This window comes from Desmodus rotundus, chromosome 12, assembly GCF_022682495.2.
Source record: "Desmodus rotundus isolate HL8 chromosome 12, HLdesRot8A.1, whole genome shotgun sequence".
Taxonomy (NCBI): Eukaryota; Metazoa; Chordata; class Mammalia; order Chiroptera; family Phyllostomidae; genus Desmodus; species Desmodus rotundus.
The window spans coordinates 31,004,260-31,019,730 of NC_071398.1; the positions used below are offsets into that span (position 1 = coordinate 31,004,260).

General features: G+C 55.6%; 1 protein-coding gene across 1 annotated transcript in view; it reads left to right on the plus strand.

Moving 5' to 3' along the window:
* The first annotated feature begins 325 nt into the window (after positions 1 to 325).
* ZNF469 (zinc finger protein 469) overlaps positions 326 to 15,471 on the plus strand; it is a 51,364-nt gene continuing 36,218 nt past the window's right edge. The window contains exon 1 of the mRNA XM_053914651.1: positions 326 to 412. The gene's annotated coding sequence lies outside the window, so the exon portion shown is untranslated. The remainder of the gene's footprint in view (positions 413 to 15,471) is intronic.

The window sequence follows — 15,471 nt, forward strand, 5'->3', positions numbered from 1 at the left end:
GCTAAAAATAGCTAGTGGGGTGGGGGTGGGGGTGTTGCAGGAGGGGAGGTGAAGTTTGTAACCGAAGCCGGCTCTGTGCCTGGGGGCTGACCAGCGGGCTGCCCAACGCTGGGCGGAGGGCCCTCGAAGCACCCAGCCGCTGCCGAGAACTTGTTTGGAGAGGACTTGGCCCGCTCGCGCGCCGGCCTGGGAAGCGGGTGGAGGCTGCTCTCCCCCTCTCCCCACCCCGCCCCGCAGGGGCAGAGCGCAGCGCCGCGGCGGCGGGGCGGCTCGGTGCCTGGCGGGCGCGCGGCCCGTCTGCGCGGCCCGGGCGGGCCTGCGGTCGGTCGGGGATGGGACTGCGCTGCGTGCCGCAGAGCGCTCATCTGTGTCCGCCAGCGCGGCGAGCTGAGCCGGGCCCACAGAGCGGGAGGTGAGTGTGGACGCGCCGCGCCCCGCGCCGCCTGTGCTCCCGGGCAGGGCCACCGGCTCCAGTTCAAAGGGACATGGGTTCGGACCCCGGTGTCACCTGGCTGCCCGCTCCCCCGCGTCCCCGGCCTGGCTCCTACCCGTGCCCTCGGTAGGGAGTTCTGGGGGGGCGGGACGACCCTCCCGGCCTCGCCACACAGCGGCCCGGCCGGGCTCCCGGACCTCGCTCGTCCGGCCCCGGGACGTGCAGTGCAGCCAACGCCAAGACGCCAGGGGATCGGCGGGGTCGCGCGGACCGGTCGGCCTTAGCCCTGCCCAATGCCATTTGCAGAGCTCAGCCAGGTCCCCTGGGCACTTTGCAAAGTGCAGCCCGGATGCCCGATGCTGCGTGCCCACCAGGGCCACCGAGCGGGAATGCCGGGGAGCGGGGTCCACCCGGCCGGACTGCGGGGATCCGGGACGCAGGGTTGGGGATTCCGGGGGGGTGCGCGGCCGCGGACTGACTCATTCATTGAGGAGTAGAGCAGTGGGTCTCTCAAGCCGGGCCGCTGCCTCCTCAGGGCCGCCCCCGAGCGAGCGTGCTGGCTGGCCCGCAGCTCTCGGGCAGTGGCAGTGGCAGTGGCGGAGGCAGCGCACTGGGCAGGGTGGGGTCTTTCTGGCCGGCCGGGAGACTCCAAGCTGCTGAGCTCCTGCAGGGAAGGCCACGCGGCGCCCCCACCCGGCCCGTGCCCCTGGCCGGCTCGCGGGTCCAGTGAGTCGGCTGGAACGACCCGTGGGGACACGGCGCCGCGCGGCGGCGGCCGGAAGGGAAGGCGGGCCGGGCTCCCAGGGACTTCCCGCGGCCACCCAGATCCTCACGCTGCACCTTCGGCATGGGCAGCAAAGTGTCGGGGGGGGGGGGGGGACAGGCTAGTGGGCACTAGGGAGGCGGTGGGGACGCTTTGAGGCAAGTGGCCTTCTGCGCTCTGGTGGTGGCTGCACGGTTAAGTCCTTACACTCTGTACAATGTAGGGACTGTGCCACGTGGTACTGCGTTTAATCTTCATGTCGTGAGATAGGTGGTACCCATATTCTAGATGAAGAAACTGAGCGTCAGAGAGGTTAGGTAAGTGGGCCAGCGCTGCACAGCTGGTGAGCAGCAATGGCTGATATTCTCCATCTGGCAGACAGACTCCAGTCCACACTGCCTGTTTGTTGAAAAATGTGTCTTGAGCCTTCTCTTTGCCCCACACAGACCCGGTAAAGACCCCTGCCTTCCTGATAACAAACAAGATAAACAGGTAAAATGCCAGGATAGTATCAGACTGGGAGCTGGTGAGAAGCTGGGCAGTTACAGCTTTGGGAAGGGCAGCCCCACCAGCCCCTGGGAGGGCTTGCCTCCTGTGCCATGTGCCAGGCCTGACCAGTCCTAGAACCACGGGGAAGAGTTTGCCAAGAGCTCACCTGTGAGTGGGAAGAGGGAGGAATGGGAAGGCCAGGTGTCCTCAGGGGAAACCATGGCTCCTACAGTATCTCAGCCTGGAAAGCGTAAGTGAAGAGTACACAGCCTCTGTGCTGTGCCTGGACCTCAGGCTGGCTTTAGCCCCCGCAGTGCAGAAACAAGTCCCAGAATTTCAGGGTCAAAGAGAATTTAGAGGTCATGAACTTCAACCCCTTCATCATTGCTTCAGTCTCCACCATACCCTGCCCCCAGGTTACTGACTCTGCTTGCATACCCCCAGCGATGGGGAATTCACTCCCCCTCACAGCAGACCATTCCATGGTCCCACCCCTGGAACATGCCAAAGGGTTATGAGAAAACTCTCTTCCCGTTGAGCAAAGAGCCTCCTACCTGTATTTTCGGTCGACCCTGGTCCTGTCATGGCAGCACACAAGATGTCAGGTTAACTCACACATGGTTGCCTTTGGAGAATGTTAATGGAGAGATTAGGTCCCTTCAGGCCTAATCTTTTCAGGTCTTGCGCCTTTTCTGACTTGACCTTCCAAGTCAAGCACTATCCTGCCTTCCTCCCTGGGAGAAGGCCGGTGGGTCTCTGACCATCTTCGCATTTGCTGAACCAGGGTGCCCTGGAAGCAGCGACCTGCTCTCACCTCCTTCCTTCTGGAACCTTGCCACCACTGATGGTGCCAAAGATGCTTGTGCTTCTTGACATCAGTTCACACTGTGGATTCCTCTGGAGCCCTGAGACTTCCAAGGCAAGCCCCACCCCCACTCCCTTCTGGTTTTGACTCTGAGAATTCAGTTACTGGTCTGCTTCCTCACCCAAAATGAAGGGCTGAGAGTGAGGGGAAGGTGATGTACTAATTAGGAGCACAGGCTTCAGAGTCAGCTGCTCAGGGGCTGTGTGCAAGTCACCAGCATCTTTGACCTCGATTCTCCAATTTTCGAGGCACTCTGTCCCTCAGCCCATCCCATGATCCTTGTGAGTTCTCGAGGAAAATGAGAACTCACAAGGATCATGGGATGGGCTGAGGGACAGAGTGCCCCCGGCGCAGGCCTGGCACTCTGTGAGCATGCAGCGAGTGCTAGCTACTGTGGTCACTCCCCGCGGGTCTGGGGAGATTCCCAGGGTCTGCAGAAAGGGTTTTGAAGATGCAGTAAACTTAGGAGGGTACAAACTACCAGCTAAAAGTCCAGGATTGAGGAGGCTGTAGGAAACAGTCATGCAGACGAGGCAGGTTGCAACCCAGGTCCTGCTGGCCACACCTTCTCCAGTCCTCCCCAGAGAGCAGTTCACCCAAGCCAGCGGCCCACCTTTCCTTTGGTTCATTCTAAAAGTGCATGATGGGGAAGAGACTTGGGAAAGAGTGTGACCAGCCTGCTCTCCTGCCCACTGAAGACAGAGCTAGAACTGGAGCCCTACATTCGAGGCTGGCCATGATCCAGCCCCATTCTCTTTTTCCAAGACAGTCCTTGTGGTGCATTCTCAGGACATTGGCTCCTCCTCCCACCTCCAGCCCTGGACAACCAGTGTCCTGTCTTCCATCTCTACCAGCTGGCCCCCGCCTTGCCATGCCACGTGGTCCCACCCTTCCCATCAGAACGCCCCTTCCTCTGCTCTGCTCTCAGACCTTCCAGACCCCACCTTAATGGTCTGTGTGTGTTCCTGATAGACTGCCCCCTTGAAGATACCCTGTCCAGAGCCTCATCCTGCTCAGCCAGGTACAACAAGCAGTCAGCACCCACTGACTGGGGGATGTTCAGGATTCTGTCCCCAGCCTCATTTTCTGGTGGAATTGGCGGATAACCTAGTGGGGGCTCGACTGAGCATGATGGAAGGTGGAGGGTAGGGGCGAGCTTCATGAGATGGCCTTGCAGGTGCCTGGGGCCTGTTTCTTTAGTCTCTCCTTGCTAGTGTATCCTCACCATTCATTCACTTGGAGGCTGTGGCTGGGGTGGCCAGGGGTGGCCAAGGCTGCCCTCAGGGACTGACTACAATCCTGTAATTCAGTCCCTCCATGAACTCAGCTAAGGACTGACCATTTCCCTGAGTGGAAGGAAAGATGGGCCTGTGTAGTTGGGCAGGTCACTCACTGCACTAGGCTGCCCAGCCCCCACTCTGCTCTCCAGGCCTTGGCCTGCTGGGTCTGCGAACACCCTGTGCTCCACACCCAAAAGCACTGAAGCACAAGCAGTGGCACCACTTTAGACATGTGTGCTGTGCATGGGCCTCTGTCCTTGCTCCTGAGGACTTCACACGCAACCCTGTCACATGTGCACCCTGGAAGCTGCCCCTCCAGAGGCCCTGAATGCCAAAGCATCTGTCATTTCTGACTTGGGATTCCCTCCTCCCTCATCAGGTGCTGTCAAGAGTCCAGGCCCCTCAACATTTTCCTGGGTCCACGTCATTCTTGCAGATTCCTCCTTGGCCAGGGTGTACCAAGACAACTGTGGGGAGGGGTGGGAAGCAGGGCAGCAGGCGGGCAGGGACCCACCCCAGCGGTGCTGGGGGACTTGGGGCCTGGCTGCGGTTAGCACTGCCAGTTCCTGCCTCCAGATGTTCTTCAAAGCCTTCGGGCTCCGCCCCCTCACACAGCCGCCTGTGGTTGCTGGTCCTGACTCCCAGCGACCAGAACGTGAGATCACCACTTCATTGGCAGGAGTTTGGGGGCTATGACCCCGGCATCAAACTATAGGTTCCCTGATCATTACTCATCCCCACTCTTGTCAGGTTTGAAGTGGTCTCTGAGAATTACATCCTTGTTTAAAAAGAGCTGGCTTTGGGGAGGACAGTTCCAAATATAAGCTCCCTTTATGACCGTAGGGGGGAAGAGCCTGCAGATGAAGGTTAGAAGATGGGGCTTGTCTGGGGGACTTTGGGGCTTACCATGTACATCCTGACCGTGTTGTCCCAGGCCTCCTTCTCACCTTGTCTTCCCTCTCACCCAGCACTTAAAGCAAGAGGGAGCCCACCACCATCCGCTGAGGAGCTGGCAGAACAGCCCCAGGGCAGCTCCACTCACCCACAGCCCTCCAGCCTCCCAGGTTAGGCTGGGCAAGCCCCTTGAGTGAAAAACGCATGGGCTTAGGGCCTCCGAGTAGAGGCCGTGAGGCCAGAACCAGGCAATGACCCCCCCTCCGAAGGCCTGGTTTCTTTACAGAGGGGCCCGGGTAGGCCTGCCTTCAAGATGCAGTACGTAGCTACCTGTCCTGGGCCACCTCACCTGGATCCCAGAGGAAGGAAGGTGGGAGGCTGTGTGCCCATGAACAAGTGAGCGAGTGAGTGGACAGGCAAGTGCAATGGATGAGTGGGGCCAGCCCAGGGCAGCCCTCCCTTCCACCCTCAGCCCCTACTTGTGGGCAGGCAGGCGGGAGCCATTGGCAGGACAGGGGACATTTTGTCCCCTGCCTGCCTGCTAACAGCCTCTGTCCTGACTCTGGACTATTCACAGGGCCAGCGCCCCAGCCAGCAGCCAAACAGAATCCACATTCATGAGCGGCCATTGAGTCTTTCCAAAGGCCTGGGCACAGCCTCTGCCTGCAGAATGTGACCGTTGCATTTTCTGAATTCCTGCAGGCTGCTGGGCCAAGGTAGCCATGTGTAAACAGGGCCTGCTCCTCTGAGCCCTCCTATGGCCAGCAGGGCACTGCCCTCTAGGGATGCTGTGGAATGGGGCTTCTCTGGGCTCCTTGCAAGGGGCATGGGTGGTGGCTGATGCGACAGGGCCAGTGAGTGGTCAGTGTGGATTTACCAAGGCCATGGCCTGACGGGGTAGAGGAGCCAGGACCAGGCCCTGGCACTGGAGGTGGAAGCTGTGGTGCCGGGTGCTGGTGGGCATCTGCGTCCTATATCAGCCCTACATGACAGGAACATTTCGGTCTACTTTTTGATAGTGTTCACATAGCATACAATTCGTCCTTGAAAGTGTACAGTTCAGTGGTTTAGTGTATTCACATGGTTGTGCAACCACCACCATCATCTAGTTCTAGAACATTCTCATTGCCCCAGAAAGAAATCCCGTGCCCATCAGCAGTCACTCTCAATCCCCCCTCCCCCAGCCCCTGGCAACCACTAAGCTACCTTCTGTCTCTGTGGATTTGTCTTTTTAGGACATTTCATATGAATGAAATCACACAGTATTTTTCTTTCTGTGACTGCCTTTCTTAATTTGTCATAATGATTTCAAGGTTCATCCTGTATTGGGGCTTCATTCCTTCTTGAGGCTGAGTAATATTCCAGTATGTGGATGGACCACGTTTTGCTTATCCGTTCATGCTCCAATGAACATTTGAGTAATGCTGCTGTGAACATTCGTGTGCAGGTTTTTGTGGGGGCGTGTGTTTTCATTTCTCTTGGGTAGACACCTGGAAATGGAGTTGTGGGTTACGTGGTCACGCTAACCTTCGGAGGAGGTACCAGACTGTTTCCCATGGTGCCCACACCTTTTCTTCTCATTCTCACCAGCATGTGAGGGGTGGGGGGCCTCTTTACCCCCTTTCCACAGACAGGAAACCAGCACAGGGAGGCAGAGGCGCTGGCTTGGGACTGCACAGCAGAAGCGGGGCCAGGATTCAACCTCTGCCCAGGTGCCCGAGCTCTGAGCATGCAGATGGGGAAATTGAGGCAAAAAGGGTGGCAGCCGTGGTTCCAAGGCCATGTCTTTACAAGACAGTCCCATCTTGCAGGGGGCTCCTGAAGACTAGGTGCCTGCTCTGGGCCCTCTCCATGTCCACTACCGGCTGTCTTCCCTTGAGTGAAGGGGCAGGACCCTGCTACATGGACAAAGATTTATACTGCTCACCTTTTTCCCAGCCTCCCCGCAAACCTATGGTTACTTCCTCAGTCCTGGAATGCACGGTCGGAGTGCACATACCCAACAAATAATAGAAGCCACAGTTCTTACCCAGAGAGGTTAAGACACTTGCCCAGAGTCTACACAGCTGGGAGAGGTCAGAGGAGCCAGGTTGCCCAAGCCAACGTGGGGCCCACAAGCGCCACACAGTCTCCAACTCCAACAGGCAGGTACGCGTTTCCTGGGCTCTCCCGCACTGGCCCCTGCTGAACAGTGTCTCACTTGGACACAACCATATGGGAGAGAGGTGCTGGGGGTTGGGTTTCCCCCTGGATAGGTTGACTTCCTAAACCTTAGGCTCAGAGTCAGAAGGGATGCTGTCCTCTCCAGGAAAGCCACAGTGCTGACAGTGCCAGGAGGTGGGCACCCTCTGGCTTCATGCCTACATCTCAGAATCACTTATAGAGGGAAACCCAGGGGGCAGGCTCTGCTCTAGGCATCAGGGCCATTGCTAACTGGCCAACCCCTCTTCCATTGCAGAAGCTCACAGTCTGGCTGGGGGCAGCCAGGGAGCAGGGGTGGGGAGGCAGTGGCTTCCTATGTAGCAACTACAGGAAAGGAGAAAAGGCTCACTCAGGTGCCAAAGGAGGTGCATATGGGCAGGATCAGGTGAGACCAGCCAGATGAGGCCACAGGGGACACAGAAGGTGTTCCCAGTGGGGATGGCATGTCCCCAACGCTGATCCTAGAAAGAGAGATCAGGAGGCTAGGAGGTAGCCCAGGCCCAGCCAGCCCCTTCTTTTGAGAGAAAGGTCGAGGTAGAACAGCCTGCCTCCATCACACAGCTGTGAGCGTCGTAGTTGGGACTTGAACTCACCCTGGTTCTTACTGCAGACCCTTTTGTCCCAGGGCCCCAAAGGAGAGCAGCTGAGGGGAAGACAATGTCTTTGTGGGATTTTTGGCCAGGGTCTGCCATGGGCAGTAGGGTAGCCACTCCCCACTCAACCACCCAGGGCTGGTCTGCAGGGAAGGTGAACACTTGGCAGGCAGTGAAGCAACTGCAAGTGCTGTGTCTCCCCTCACCCAGGAAGTGGGGCTGCTGTTGTCATTTTACAGATGAGGAAACTAACACCCAGAAGTTGGAAGGAACTGTCATCAAGACTCCAAGGCCCTGGGCATGACCAAGGGGCAGGTCAGGCAATGAGTGGATGCTTGCCAGGCCCACCTCCCAGCCCCAAGAATCCTTTTAAAGAGCAGGAGGGCTGCTGGTGCCTGTGCTGAGGGGCTGCCTTCCAGATCCAGAAGGCCAGAAACCAAAGCCTTCTCTTATCCCAGCATTTGACAGAGTGCAGCTTTCAGAGCAGGGATGTGTGTGAGTGTGTGAGAGTGTGCCTGTGTGAATGTGTGTGGACATGTGTATGCATGTGTGTGTGCTTGTCTAAAAATGTGTGTGTTCATGTGTGTGCATAGCGGGGAGTGGGGTGCACCCATATGTGGGGGTGCCTGTGTGTTCCTGTGTGTGCACGAGAGTGATCACACATGTGTGCCATGCACATGTGTGCACACCTGTGTGAGCATTTATATATATATATATATGGATGTGGGTGTGTTGTTGTGTCTAGGGGTATGTGCATGAATATAATATAATGTAACATGATGTAATGTAATATAACATAACATAACATAATATAATGTAATATAATATAAAATGCAAGCCACAATTACAAGGTACAGAGGTAATTGTAAATGTTCTAGTAACTACATTTAAAAAACATAAAAAGAAACTAATGAAATTAATTTTATTTAATACAGTATATCCAAAATACCATCATTCCCATGTGCATAAAAATCAATCAATATAAATATAGTCATTTCAATCAATATAAAATCAGTGAGATAGTTTAGGTCCATGAGGTCCCATGGATGTTTTGCACTTGGCACCAGTCTCAGTTCTGACTAGCCACATGCACCTTCAGCTGTGGAAACCTTGACACCCACCCCTAGCATAGTCCCCCTCCTGTCCAAGCCCTCCTCACCCTTTCACTGCTTCCTCCAGGAAGCCTCTCCAGACTGCTCTTCCTCTTCTAAGCCTTGGTTTCCCAAACTGGGCTGAATCAGGACTACTGGGGGAGGGCCTGGGGTCTGCGTCTTAACCAGCTCCCCTGCCAGTTTTGCCCACATCTAAGTTACAGACCCTGTTAAGCCCTTACCTTTGTACCCCTGGATGCCATGGCCTAGGCACACTGGACAGGAGTGGCCCTAAAGTGAGCCACTTCCTTGATCACCACCAGACCATTGCACGTGTTGTTTTTCTTTCCTTGGGATATTTGGAAAACTCCTCTCCTTCAAAACCCATCTCCAGCTGTGCCCTGCCTTTCCTCTGAGAAGGCCTCCCTCCCAAGGCATCATGAGTACCCTTCCCTGCATTGCTCCTTCTTATATCTGCCCTGGACACGATGGTCCCTGGAGTGCCGGCACCTGATGAACGCTGAGACTGCCATCTCCTCTCTGAACTCCCAGAGCCCAGTGAGGCCTCAGCTCTGAGCAGCCTCCGAGCGTGGTTGTGGAATGAATCTGGGCCTGCGTGGGTGGGTCGGTCTCTCTGCAATCTCAGTAAACATCTGGCCACAGGGCCTGGCAGGAAGCTGACCTTGAGGGTACCCCTCGCCTGGCAGCTGTGCCCTGTCTATAAATACATTCTAAACGCTGACCAGCCCACAAACATTCCTGCTCCCCGCCTGCCCAAGTGCCCTCCCAGCGGAAGAAAGGCAGCCGGCAGCCCTTGAGCCTGGCCATGGCTATCCCTCCTGGTGAGTGGGAGCATGCCCACTCCAGGGTCAGCTCAGGGCCTGCCGAATCCGATTGTTATCTGAGCGTGCTTGCCGGCATGCCTAGCGCCCAGGCTGCATTTAGCTCTGGGAAAGACTCCCCGTACCGGCAGCTTGCTTTTCTTGGATGTCTAGGCTGTATTTATGACAGGCTGGTGCCTGGGGAATAATTAAAGTCTCAGAGGCCCCCGGAGGAGCCTGCCTGTTGGTGGGCGGTAGGTGCCTGGGTCTGCTAACTCAGGCCTGAGGTCTTCTGGTACCATATTGCCCAGAGCCTATTGAGTTAAAGAGCAAAGCTGGACTTTTACCAAGGTGTATGTGAGCTGAGCCCCGCCAGGACAGGAGACTGTCATGTCGGGCATGAGGAGGACTCAGGTGAGGGTCAGCCAGGCAGCTGTGGGGCTTTGTTATGGTATCTCACCTTCTTGAGCCTCAGTCTCCCCACCTGTGTACAAGTATCATAAGTCCTGCCTCCTAGAATGGACACGAAGACCCATGTGATCGGCGATCAGTCTGAAAGTGCTCTGTCAGCCACAGGCCAGGCCTGGAGTCTGGCGGCTGGTGTTGTTCCGACAGAAGTGGACACCACTTCACCAGCCTTCTAGCAACCAGATCTCTCAGGCATGGGCCTTCAGTAAAGATTGTCAGGGCTCCAAAGTGCAGACCAGCAGTGGGGGCTCACAAAGAAAAGGCTCACTGTCCACACCAGTGCCATCACGAGAAGTGGAGTGCAGGCCACAGGAGTCGTTTCAGATTTTCCAATGGCTGCATGAGGAAAGGAAGCAGGTGATACAAGCTTTCAGGATATATTTTATTAACCCAACATAACCAAAACACTTTCATCTCAACACGTGGTCTGCAGAAATTATCAGTGAGTCATTTCACATTCCTCAGGCACTCAGGGTGTGGGATGGGGCTGCACTGCAGTCCCAGCTACTGGGCATCGCCTCTCAGCTCGCACTGCCATCTCCGTCTCCTCCTCTGGTCCATGAGCTCCTGAAACTCCAAAGGCCAGGAGAGATGCAGGTGCTCTGATTGAGGGACGGAGACAAGCAGCTCCTGCAGGGACAGGAGCTCACGGACTCTGGGCACTGTGGTTTTCATGTGCTCTCTATCCTGGAGGCCATGCAGGTACCCATGCCCACCCCAGGGCACCTGCACCTTTTGACCTACCCCACACCCCATCTCACCCATTTCCTCCCTACTCCCCTAGTCAACACCTGAGCCCTAGCAGCCTCAGGCTTGTGCAGTTGCCCACCCCCCAGGAGTGAATCAGCCCCTGGACCACCTTACCTGGGGGCAAACTCTGTAAGCAGGGCCTCAGGAAGTTGTGGTAAGGAGGAGGTTTCTCTTATGACCATGGACAGCCAGTTAGGAAGCTCTGGAGGTGGGAGGCTATAAGGGATGAAATACCTACATACATGTTATTATATACATATATAGTGTGTTATATAATGCATGCTTGTCATACATAATTGTGCAGACTTTATATATAAAGTACATGTTTGGCTTATTGGGATCAGGTACCATTCCTGGGTACCATGGACCAGGCGCTGTGCTAGGCCTTAGTCCAGTTTATTTGATTCCGATCCCACAGCACCCCGCGGGTGGATAATGCTGTCATATCATACTTACCACTGAGGCTCTGAGGTTGTATACCCACCAGGAAGAAGGGACTGGACCTAGGTGTTCGAATCTGAAGTCTATTTCCTTCATTTTTGGTCGCCCACGGCCTAATGGCAGCTGTAGTCCACACACAGTGCCCCCAGTGCCAGAAGACTGTCATGTGTCAGTCCCACTCTGCAGCCCCAATGAGTGTAGAGCAGTCACTGCACTCAGACTGTGTCCCCTCTAGACACCTGTCCAGAAGGTCACGACCTTGAGCCATCCCAGGTAAACTCCGGAGGCTCTACCCAATCTAGTCATCTCAGTGCAGGCCACGACCCTTCCACCCAGGCTCTCACTCCTACTGGAAGCTTAGGGCTGGGTTGGGGTCCAAACAAGTCAGAGCTATCCACAGGGTTACCCACCATCCATTCACACATTTTCCAGTTCTTACATCTCAATTCTGGGTCCTTTTTCCTTGTAACCCCACTTCTAGCTTGACCACTGAGCTGCATTTTATGTCTTCTTGGGCTTTGGATCTCTTGAATATAAATGATGATAACCGAACTCCTACAATATGAAAGGGTATTTATTGGCCTGTGGGACTGAAAAGTCCATGGACTAACAGGTTGGGTAGAGGTGTATCCTCACAAGTTGGCCTCTTTCCATCTCTTGACTTTGCCTTCTGCAGTTTTGGCTTCTCTCTCAGGAGACCCTCCTGAAGCAGGGCAAAGAGGGCCCCCTGGCTCAGGCCTCTGTCCCCCACAAGAGCCCAGCAAAAGTTCCCAGGGGAGCCTCTTAATAGATCCTTGTCTTGCTGGTCCACCCCATCTCCATGGCCAGGGCACACATGGCTGGGGCAGGTCTGGGTCACCTGGGGGTGAAATGAGTCCCACCAAGGTCTCATGGCCTGGGTGTGCCCTTCTTTCCCTCTCTCCCATTCTCTCATGGCCCTTCCCAGCCATTGAGGAAGGTAGGAAGAAGGAGGAGGGAGATTGGGCTGGCAAATTTCAGGATTCCCAGAGGGCCAGGAGGACAAGGTTGTGCATCTTCCTATGTTAATAATCTTTGCCCCAACATATAAGTATGAATCCAAGTATTTATATTTGGCATTACATACATAGGCATTATGTATGTATGTGTGTATGCGAGAGACAGAGAGAGGATAGAAAGAGACGGTAGGTAAGTAGGCAGGATGATAGGTAGATAGATAGATAGATAGATAGATAGATAGATAGATAGATAGATAGAGTCCCCCCTGTAAGATTTCTTCTGGACATTTGAACCAAGGTTTCAGTGGCTATACAAGTTGGAACACCCCAGCCTAAGATAACTGCAGACCCCTTCCATCCCAGGCATGCTGGCGTCTGGAAGTCTGAGAGTGACAGTCAAGCTAGGAGCTTGGTCCTAGCTCTTCAGCCTCCCATTGGGACACAGTCCCCTGGTGTTAGGGCATCCAGACCCTCGGGCACAGTTCAGAGGCACCTCTGTCCCTGCCCAGTCTCCAGGGAGATGGCATTGCTCCCATCAGCCTTGCAAGGCAAGGCCTCTATATACCCAGTGTTGTCAGCCCACTGGACAACATTGGGTCAGAGAAGATAAAACAAAAGTCTCAGAAAGCACTTACTATCAGCAAATGAAGAAAATGCTGGAGGAAGTGATAGCTCTCCTTCCTGGATGGGGCCTTTGACCCCTGCCTCCTGGCTGTGCAGTTGGAAGGAGCCCCTGAAGTTGGGCTCCTCACAGTGACCAGTGTGGGGGTTGGGTCCTCCCCTCCCCCACTTCTCACCTCTGGTCCCTCTGCTCAGGGTGCAAATGCGAAACATAGTGATTCCTGGAAGAAGTCTGGTGGCCAGCACAAAGAGAGGCATGAGCTTTGAGGATGAATGTGGATTTGGATCATCTGCAGCAGCCAGAGCATCTGGGATGGGATTTGTGACCAGATGGTCAGATCGGATCCAAGTTTCTTCCCCACAGAAAAACAGTCATTCTCATAGGTCCAGGAGCAGATGAAGATGAAATTACAATAGCAGTCATTTGTCAGCCCTACTGTGGTAAGAGCTGGACCTGCACCATCTTGTTTAACCCTCCCATGCCCCTGGGCGGGGGGGCGGGGGGGGGGGGCAGTGTTCTATTTTATTCCCATTTGACAGATAAGAAAACTAAAGCCGAGAGACACTGACTACCCTCCACGGCTATGTGCCAAACAGCCCTGACCAGGGGATTCAGTCAACAGCGTTCTGTCGTTTTCATAATTCTACAGGTGGGCAGCATTGCTTCTGCTCTCCCAGCAGGGCACCTAGGAGGTGAGGGCCATACTCCAGGCTTCCCATTGGCCTCAGGGTGGTGCAAGCACACTGGGCCCCTGGCCGTGTGACCCTGGTCAAGTCTCCACACCTTTCTGGACCTCAGTTCCTTAGTGAGGAGATGGGGATTTCAGTACTGTGCCAGCCTCACAAATTAGTGTGAGAATCAGCCTGGGTGGTGGAGGAATGCGTTGGGGTTAAGAGAAGCGGAAGTTGAGCTGCTCGTCGTCTGCACCTGCCCTCATGGCCACGGCTGGGGAGCACGGAGCCAGTGGCCCTCGTGGTGGAAGGGGACTGGGGTGCCAGTGGAAAAGCCTGACATCTAGGGTCAGTGAACCCAAGTCCCATTTCTGCCCAGCCCATGTATGACCCTTGAAATTCAGCATAACCCTTGAACTTCAGCATACTAATGGCCCCACCCAGCAAGGGAGCTGAGCAGATCTGCCTCAGAGGCCCGCACCCCAGTTTCCTCCCTACAAAATCAGCCAGCAAGGATGACAGCACCATATTCCAGGTGAGGAAACTGAGGCCCACCTGCAGGCAGATGGGCCCAGGCTCAGGCCTCTCAGAATGGCTTCTGCTGCTCCCAGGAGCATTTCTGCCTGGCCTGGTGAGGCAAGGAGCTCAGTCGCACCATGGCTGGGGCTCCTGGAAGTGCTTTGCTTATGCCTGCTTTCCAGAACCTCCCAGCCCGGCGGCCTCCTGGGGTCCAGGACCAGCCTCTCCAGATGAGAGTCCTCCTCTCAGCTGTGAAAACAGCAGCAGCAAAGGGAGAGCTCAGGGCTGGCTTGGTTGTGGGTTGGCTGGTGGCTGCATCATCAGGGCCCTGGTCAGAGACTGAGTAAGCTGGGACATGCCCCAGCTTCACCTGTTCTTCTTAGCTCCTCGGTGGCCCGGCAGAGTTGACTCTGCTCTCGGCAGTGTGGGTTTCTTGAAGGACCACAGCATGGTGATTACTGAGGCCAGGGCTGGGCCAACCCAGACAGCAGGCCAGTGTCTCCCCCAGGTGTGGAGGCACATCCACCCAGGGGGAAGGAGGTCATAGCCCACATCACTGCTGGCTCTCCCACCCGAGCCTCTTGCCAGCTCTTTGGGACAAGGCCTTGGGACCCTCCATAGGCTCAAGGCAGAAATGTGACCCAGACCTCAGATGGCTGCATAAGGTCCCTGCCCACACATGACCCCAGAGCTAACTAGGAGTGAGCCCAAGGGAGCTCGGGGGCTTATCCCCTCTCTCTGCCTTGGGACAGAGCTGTCAGTGACAGCTGTGGCACTCACGCCACCCAGCTGCAATCATGTGAGATCCACTCTCAGGGCAGGGGGTGAGGAAGTAGGAAGTCATCAGATGGTGAGGCAGTTGCTTACTCCAAGGTATCGAGCAGTGGTAAGATGGGGCCTAGAGTATAGCACTCAGTGCCCCAGGACCTGATTCTAGTCCAGGGGACAGATGGATGGATGGATGGTGGATGTGTGGTGGATGTGTGGCGAATGTGTGGTAGATGGGTGGATGGATGGTGGATGGAATAGATGGACAGGTGGTAAATGATGAGTGAATGAATGACTACATTTGCCAGGCATCGTGCGAAGCAGTAAACACAAGGTTGAATCTGTCAAACAATGGCCTGTCCTCCAGGAGCTTCCCAACCAACACAGATGGCAATTAACCCAGGTGAACAGGTGGCTCAAGGACCCCCAGGGCCATGAGAGGACACTGCACTACAGCATGGTGATCACCTCACAGGATCATGATTGTGGGGGTGCCGGGGTGTTGTCAAGGAGAAGACAGTCTGGGATGCTGGAATGAGGAGAGGATGCTATGTGGCATGTCACATCCCAGACAGACACTTTGCATCCCAGTAGAGCCCTGGTTCCCCCTCTCTGAACAGGAACTTTCCATGGCCCCTAGTTGCAGCTCTGAACCCACAGTTGGCCTGGGTTCACACCTGGGCCCCAGATCTCCACCATTATTGCTTTCTCTGAGCCTTCACAGGATGGGTTGGCTCTACCAGGAGCTGGGGGCACAGAGAGGGGGCAGGTCCCTCCTACTGCCTCCAGGCATCACTTTCCCATCCCTGGTCTTTTATCTAAGG